This window comes from Rattus rattus, chromosome 13, assembly GCF_011064425.1.
Source record: "Rattus rattus isolate New Zealand chromosome 13, Rrattus_CSIRO_v1, whole genome shotgun sequence".
Taxonomy (NCBI): domain Eukaryota; kingdom Metazoa; phylum Chordata; class Mammalia; order Rodentia; family Muridae; genus Rattus; species Rattus rattus.
Window position 1 is genome coordinate 999,496 of NC_046166.1, and position 7,789 is coordinate 1,007,284.

Below are 7,789 nucleotides of genomic sequence, written 5' to 3' on the forward strand. Positions count from 1 at the left end.
TCAGCACAAGGTCTCACTAACTTGCCCAGGCTGGCCTTCAACTTGCTGGTTGTTTTCCTGGCCCCACCATGTTGGTTGCTTAAACACCAGGCACCACTTTTTTCCCCATATTGTTGAATTGAGTTTGATCATATTTTTAGTGATTTCGATACACCTCGGCCTGTGGTTACTTTACTATATTATTTTTATTACATTGTTAAATACCCCTTTCTGAATTGGGATTAGGTAAGTTAGCTGATCAAAACAAAATGGAAAAGGTTTTCTCTTTACTTTCTGAAGGAGTTTAATAGGTCTTATACTGGCTTTGGTTTTGTTTTGTGTCTACCTAATTTTTAAAAGCAGAATTGCCCAGTGAAGCTACAGTAGCCAAGTAAGAAGGTTTATAACTACAGACTTAGTAGAAGCAGGGCTATTGGTGCTATTTCTTCTGAGTGAGCTTTGGAAATCTATGTGTTTCAAGGAATGGGCACATGTCTTCTGAGTTGTTGAACTTGTAGTAGAAGATCTCTGATGCAATTTTATTATTAGCCTTTCTATTGCTTCAAGTCCCCAGTGTGTGATGTCCTCATTTGATCCTTGCTGTTTATTAACTGTGTTTCCTTCGCTCCCAGATCAGTCTGGTTAGATGTTTACCACTCAGCATTAGTACTCACTATTGGTCTGTGTGTTCTCTTCCTTGTGGTTTCCTTAGGTTTATTTTACACTTTCCTCCTTCCCTCAAGTGGAGATATAAATGCCTGATTTGGGACTTTCTCCTTTGTAATTCAGAGTCGTTACTTATGACCATTGGCCAAAGTAACTTATCCAAGAAGAAAGGATCCATTTGGGCTCACAGCTCCAGAGGAATAAGAACCCATATTGATGGAGTAGCAGCTGCAGCAGCAGCTGAGAGCTCACTTCTTGAGCCACAAGCAAGAAGCAGAGAGAGAGAAAACTAGAAATGGCTTCAAGTCTTTAAATACTCATAGCCTAACTCATTGACATACTTCCTACAGCAAGGCCATACCTCTTAAACCTACACAAAGAGTGCAACCAAATGCCAGAGACTATAAAAGACATTTATCATTCAAACCACCATGCTGCTTACTGCTTATTACTACAGGTCCGCCGAAGATTCAGAAATGTCATGTTTTATTATTGTTTCCACTGAGTTGAACATTTTTAAAGATTTCCTCTGTAATTCATTTTTGACTTATGGATTATTTAGACTTATTTTATAGGACTTCATTATATTAATATATAATTATATGTTAGTGGTATATAATTATATGTTAATGATTATCTATTAAGACTCATTATTATATAACTAGTTATTTGTCCTCTAAGAATTTTAGCTTGTGTATATATCTTATTATTATTTATTTACAAATAAATTGCCAGAGAACATATATGAAATGACATTCTTTTAAGTGTTTTGGTGCTTATTTTGTTTGTTTTTATTTTGTTTTGTGTGTGTGTGTGTGTGTGTAATTCTATTTAACCTGATGTGAATATAATCAATAGAATTATATGTGAATATAATTAGTGTTTGTAAAGTTTATTTTATTCCACCTGACCTAGTCTCATTTCTGTGCTATGATAAAATACCCCAGTAAAAGGCAACTTAGAGGGATAAAATTGTTTTAGCTCATGATTCCAGATTACAGTCCATCGCTGCAGGGAAGTCAAGGCAGGAACCTGAAGCAGTTAGTCACAGCCAAAGTCAAGAACAGAGAAAAATGACTACATGCAGTTTTCTTATGCTTAGCTTCCTCTCTACACATACACAGTCCAGGATCTCCTACCTAGAGAATAGTGTCACTCATAGTGGGCTTTGTCTTCACACATTAATTAATATGTAATCAAGAAGTCCCACAGAGATGTCCATAGGCCAACGTTTTTTAGACAGTCCCTCAATGAGATCTTTTCCTAGGTGATTCCAGATTATATTCACAGTTAAAACCCCAAGATCTTAAATGCGAACCTATCTATCTTCATATTTAAAATAAATATTTTTATGACAGGTATGGTTGCTTTCATCTTTGATCCCTGGACCTGGGAAAATGAGGTAGGAAGATTGTCATAAATTTGAGACTAGTCTGTGCTACAAAGCAAGAGTCTTTCTAAAAACAATGAAAACAAAGTATGTTTTCTAGATAAAATATAATTGGGTCTTACTTTTTCAACCTATTTCATTCAATATGTAAACAATTTTTACTTAATAATTACATTATTTCATATATTTTCACTCAATTATTAATTATTTGAATAATAGTATATTTAAATATATTATTTTGGTACTTATTTTCTATTTTTTATCTATTATTTGTTCTATTTTTATTTCCTTATTTCATACTGATTGGGTATTTCTAGGGTTCTGTTCCATGTCCAGTATAAGCTATGCCTTTTTGTTTTCTGCTTCAGGGTTTGTAATAATGCGTATCGGCTCTCTCCTAGTCTACTTCCCACTAATCTTGTGCTAGTTTCTATATGACATAAAATTATTACAAGAATATAATTCCTTCCTCACTTCTTGTTCTTTATGCTATTATTGTGATCTTTTCCTAGGTGATTCCAGGAAATCACCTCTCTCTCTCTCTCTCTTTACACACACACACACACACACACAAACACACACACACACACACACACACACACACACACACATGTCAGCTACTCTTTTAAGAAAATGAAACACTAAAATACTCAAAGTTTTCTAAAAACTCTAACTGAAAATTCAACCCTTCTGGCTCTGGCCTTGATTTCCATCTATTCCCATTCAGCCAAAAGGGTTTTATTTCATACACAACACAACGTAGGTTTCCTACTGAAATGGTCTTTCCAAGTTTTATCAGTTTAATTATTTTTGCCTTTGAAGGATGTTTTCACTGGCTATAAAATCCCAGGTTGGGGGGTCTTCCCACTTTCTTTACACATCAGTGATACTCTTCCATCGTCATCTGACCGGCATAGTTGAGGAGTCAGTCTTATGTTTTTCTTCAGTTACATTCCTATTGTGATTAGTACCTTTTACGCACTTTAAGGATGCTTTGGCTTTATCATTGATTTTCATAAGCTTGATTAGGAAATGCAGAGATGTGATTTTTCTTTATTATCTTCCTTTGAGGTATGTTGGCATTTTAAGTGTATCAACGTATTTTTTTTTAATCTAGAAAATTCATAGCTATTACATCTTCATTAGTTCCTATGTAACACTGTGATATAATATGCATTTTAGTTTCATCTATGGATCAAATCCCTTGACATTTCCTAAATGGCTAGAGCAAAAAGACTCTCTTTTTTTTTGTGACAAAATAAATCTTGGACTTCTGCCTTGGTTCCTAAAACTGCTTCAGAGTGGTAACAGTTACCAGCACATCTTTCAGAGCAAGCCCCAAGCATGGCTGAATTTACATGAGTGAGATTTTTTTTTAAGGCCTTTAAATACAGGATAAGGGTTGTTTGCCAGAAGAGCCCACCATATTTTTAGAGAATCAGAACTTTCAACTCTATACTCTGACCTCCTAGGAGGAGATGAAGCTAGCTGTTGAACAGTCGGTCGTGGCTAATGATATAATCATTCATGCTTACGTGTTGAAACCGACATAAATTCCTAAAGCACAGGGTTTAGGAAGCTTCCAGTTTTGTTTAGTGTTGGCTACTTTGTTGTTGGGACAAAATACCTAAGGAACATAACTTGAGCTCACAGTGTAAGGGTATGGGCCATCATAGTAGGAAAGGCATGGTGGCAGGAGTTTGAGGAAGCTGGTCACATGGCATTTTGAGTCAGAAAACAGAGAGAGATGAATGCCGGTGGTGACCAGATCACATTCTTCTTTCAATTTAATCCAAGGTGCCAGCCAATGGGATGATGCTACTTAAGTTCATGATGGCTCTTCCTCCCTGGCAATGCCCTCACATATATGCCCAAGATCTGTGTTATGGGTGATTCTAGAACCTTGATAATCAAGTTCACTGATATGAAGTAATGAGTTTATAATTGGATCATAAGATCCTAACTTCATCAGTGGGCAAAGCCATTGCTAAAGTTTGTACTGAATGGACTATTAGGGGTCGAGCATAGTTGGAATAAGAAAGTAGTTAGAGATATTTCTTTGATGGAATATCTTGCTTTACCTTTATTTTTCTCTCACTCCCTCTGTTTCTTGTTCTTCTTGGCTGCCATGAGGTGACCATCTGTGATGGTTTGAATAGGTATGCCCCTATCGATCCGTGAGTTTGAATACTTGGCCCTTGGGAGTGGCACTATTAGGAGATGTGGCCTGGTTGGAGTGGATGTGGCTTTGTTGGAGGAAGTGAGTCATTGTGGAGGCAGGTTTTAAGGTCTCCTATGCTCACGTTATGCCCAGTGTGACACACAGTCTCCTTTTGGTGCATATGCACCAAGCGCCCTGTCAGCCTGGATGTTGCCATGCTTCCTGCCATGGTGATAATGGACTAAACTTCTGAACTGTAAGCCAGCCCCAATTAAATGTTGTCCTTTATAAGAGTTGCCTTGGACATAGTGTCTCTTCACAACAATGGAAGCCTAGTTAAGACACTCTATCTCTGATGTCTCTCCCTTTCTCCACCACAGCTCTGTCTTACCACAGTCCTGTGGTGACAGGCCAACTAACTGATCATGAACTGAAACCTATGACACCGTAAGCTAAAATAAAACTTTCCTCATTCAAACAGTTTACGTCAGACATTTTTTCAGGGCAACAAACTCTCACTGACACACATTTGAAGTGGGGAGGGCAGTGTTGTAGACCAGAAACACTCCAACTATGGATTATGATGCTACCTTCAGGTAAATGGTATCAGAATTCAACCACAGGACACTGAACTGGTGTCCACTGGAGATTGATCGTTAGTAAAGAGAAATCTCCTGTTCTGGACAGAGAAATATTCTGTGCTGTGTATGAGAGTGGAAAGAAAGACAGTTCAGCCTTTCCTTCAGAATAAAGGCTCATTTAATGTTTTTCTGCATGGCAGTGAGGCTCCTTTAACTCATTGTCTTTAAGAAGCTCTATCAGCTTCTGTTTGAATAGTCTCTGTGTTCAATTTTGGTAATGTTTTCTTTGTGCAGTGTTGAATCTGCTTTTAAGCTTGTCTAGTGCCTTTTTTTTTTTTTTTTTTCATTTTATGTGTTATAATTCTGGGCTCTAGAAGCTCCAGCTGCCCTCCCAGTCTTTTCTCTCTTTTGGGATGCTTATAGTTTCCTCAAACTTTAAAAATATTTATAATAGTTGTTTTAAAATCCTTCTGTGCTAATTCCATCCCCTTCTGTGGTTTCTGAGTTTGGCCGTCTAGGTTTATTTGATTAAATGCCTTGCGTTACATTTTCCCGTTTCTTTAAAATATTTTTTTTTGCATATTTTGATATCTTTCCTTGGGTACCAGGCATCAAATGTGGTATGGCTGAGTGTCTGGGTTTAATTTTTCTTCAGAAACGCCATTGTGTTGTGTGCTGGCGGCCAACTGGTTTACCCTCAAGTGGCCTCTTGGTTTTGAATCTGGGTTTTAAGTCTTCTTGGCTCTGAAGTAGCTTTTGCCTTTCTATAGCTTAGCTCTGCTACTGTGGGGTCTCTCAGAATGCCCACAGGGACCTTCAGTGTCTAGCCACTCTTTCTGTGGGAAAGTGTCAAATATCTCTCAATACTGCTGAGCACCAGTGTTGGCTCAACTTCAGGTTCCCTGATAGTTGTATTCTTTCTGGAAGCCATTTGGTATGGTGGGTCCTGCTATTGATGGACTATATCCCTGCACATGTGCAGCTTCAGGTTTAAATAAACTTAGGGTTCTGATGCAGGCTTTGGGTCCTGATGCAGGCTTTGGGTCCTGCTGCAGCCTTAGGACCTGATGCAGTCTTTGGGTCCTGATGCAGGCTTTGGGTCTTGATGCAGACTTGGGGTCTTGATGCAGGCTTTGGGTCCTGATGCAGCCTTAGAATCCTGATGCAGCCTTAGAATCCTGATGCAGGCTTTGGGTACTGATGTAGGTTTTGGGTCCTGATGCAGACCTGGGGTCCTGATGCAGGCTTTGGGTCCTGATGCAGCCTTAGAATCTTGATGCAGGCTTTGGGTCCTGATGCAGCCTTAGAATCTTGATGCAGGCTTTGGGTCTTGATGCAGACTGATGCAGACTGGGGGTCCTGATGCAGCCTTAGAATCCTGATGCAGGCTTTGGGTCTTGATGCAGACTTGGGGTCCTGATGCAGGCTTTGGGTCTTGATGCAGACTTGGGGTCCTGATGCAGGCTTTGGGTCTTGATGCAGACTTGGGGTCCTGATGCAGCCTTAGAATCTTGATGCAGGCTTTGGGTCTTGATGCAGGCTTGGGGTCCTGATGCAGGCGTTGGGTCCTGCTTTCTCAGCACAGCTTCTTTCTTTTGGCCTCATGCCTCACACATCCCAGCAGTTCGCTCCTTCTTCCATGTGAGCTCTGCAGATTGAACACACACCATCGTGTTTGGTGGCAAGTGCTTTTTCCCACTGAGCCATCTCATCATCCAAGCGAAGGGAAGTTAGGAAGGATCACAGGTTTCGTCAGCCAACTTTATGAAGAAAGGCTTTCTCTCTCTCTGATGGCCCAGGAAAACCCAAAGTAATAGAAACGATACTTAATAATGACACAGTACAACAGTAGGGGGAATATTACAGGTAAGGCAGTGTGGCTGGAGTGGGCTCCACTGACTTAGAGGATAGGAAAGGGGAAATAGAATCCAATCCAAACAGAACCTGGGACGGGACAGACAAGGAAATAGACTCTCTAGTTTCTGGAAGAAATGCAGCCTTCATTTCAGCCCACTGAGACTTTCTGAGGACAGCTAAACTCCAGTCTATATGATAACACATTCATGTCTGAGTGTGGCAGTAGTAAGAAGCCAAAATGAGTTAGACAGCTGTTTGGATCCCAGCTCATGCCACAACTGGAAGGAGACAATCATTGGTGTGCTTTTGAAAAAAGTCCAATACTTCAGATGTAATTGATCAGAGCTGAAGCACTGGGAATTTAGAGACATTCCTGGGTGTTCTGACATGTACTTAAGGTTGAAAACCACTGAGCTCACACCATCCTTCTAAGTCAAGCTGAGGGGCTTGGGGTGTAGCTCAGTGGCAAGGTGCTTTTGCTTTTCTAGTATGTGCAAGGTCCTTGTTTCAATTCACAGTGCAAGAAAAAGGAAGGAAAAAAGAAAAGGGGGGGAGAGAGAAAAGAGAGAGAGAAGAGAGAGAGAGAGAGAGAGAGAGAGATTCTAAACCAATTTGTAGCAGAGGTTATTGTAGTGAAGGATGTTTAGAGGCAAATTAAGGTGAGCTTGGGTACATTCTAAAGTCTAGCAAAGCCTGTGTGTATCTTCACTAAAGTCTGCAGAGAACTGGGATACAAACTATACAGCCTTGGAACATAGTAACCAAAGCCAGCCATTAACTAACTATGCAAAACGTATCCCTGAATTCCCCATGTGGCTTCAATCAACCTTGTTATGATAAGTGCCATTTATTGACCAAGGTGAAGCATTGATTGGTTTTGATCACTGGGATGGGGATTCTGATAGATCCCGAGATCCCCAAGGAACATCCTGACAATGCCTGTGCCAATTCACCTCTGGTCTAACCTTAGCAAGGCTGACTCCATGCTGGATTTCAACCTGCTCAGTCACTATTTAAAGTAGTGCTTTCCCACAATCAGCAAACTTCGCCCAAGTTTGGATATCAGAAGCATCATAGAACATACCAATTTATATTAAAGTTTTCAGACATTTGGGGATTTTTTAAAGTTAGAAATCATTTGAAGATATCCTTTTT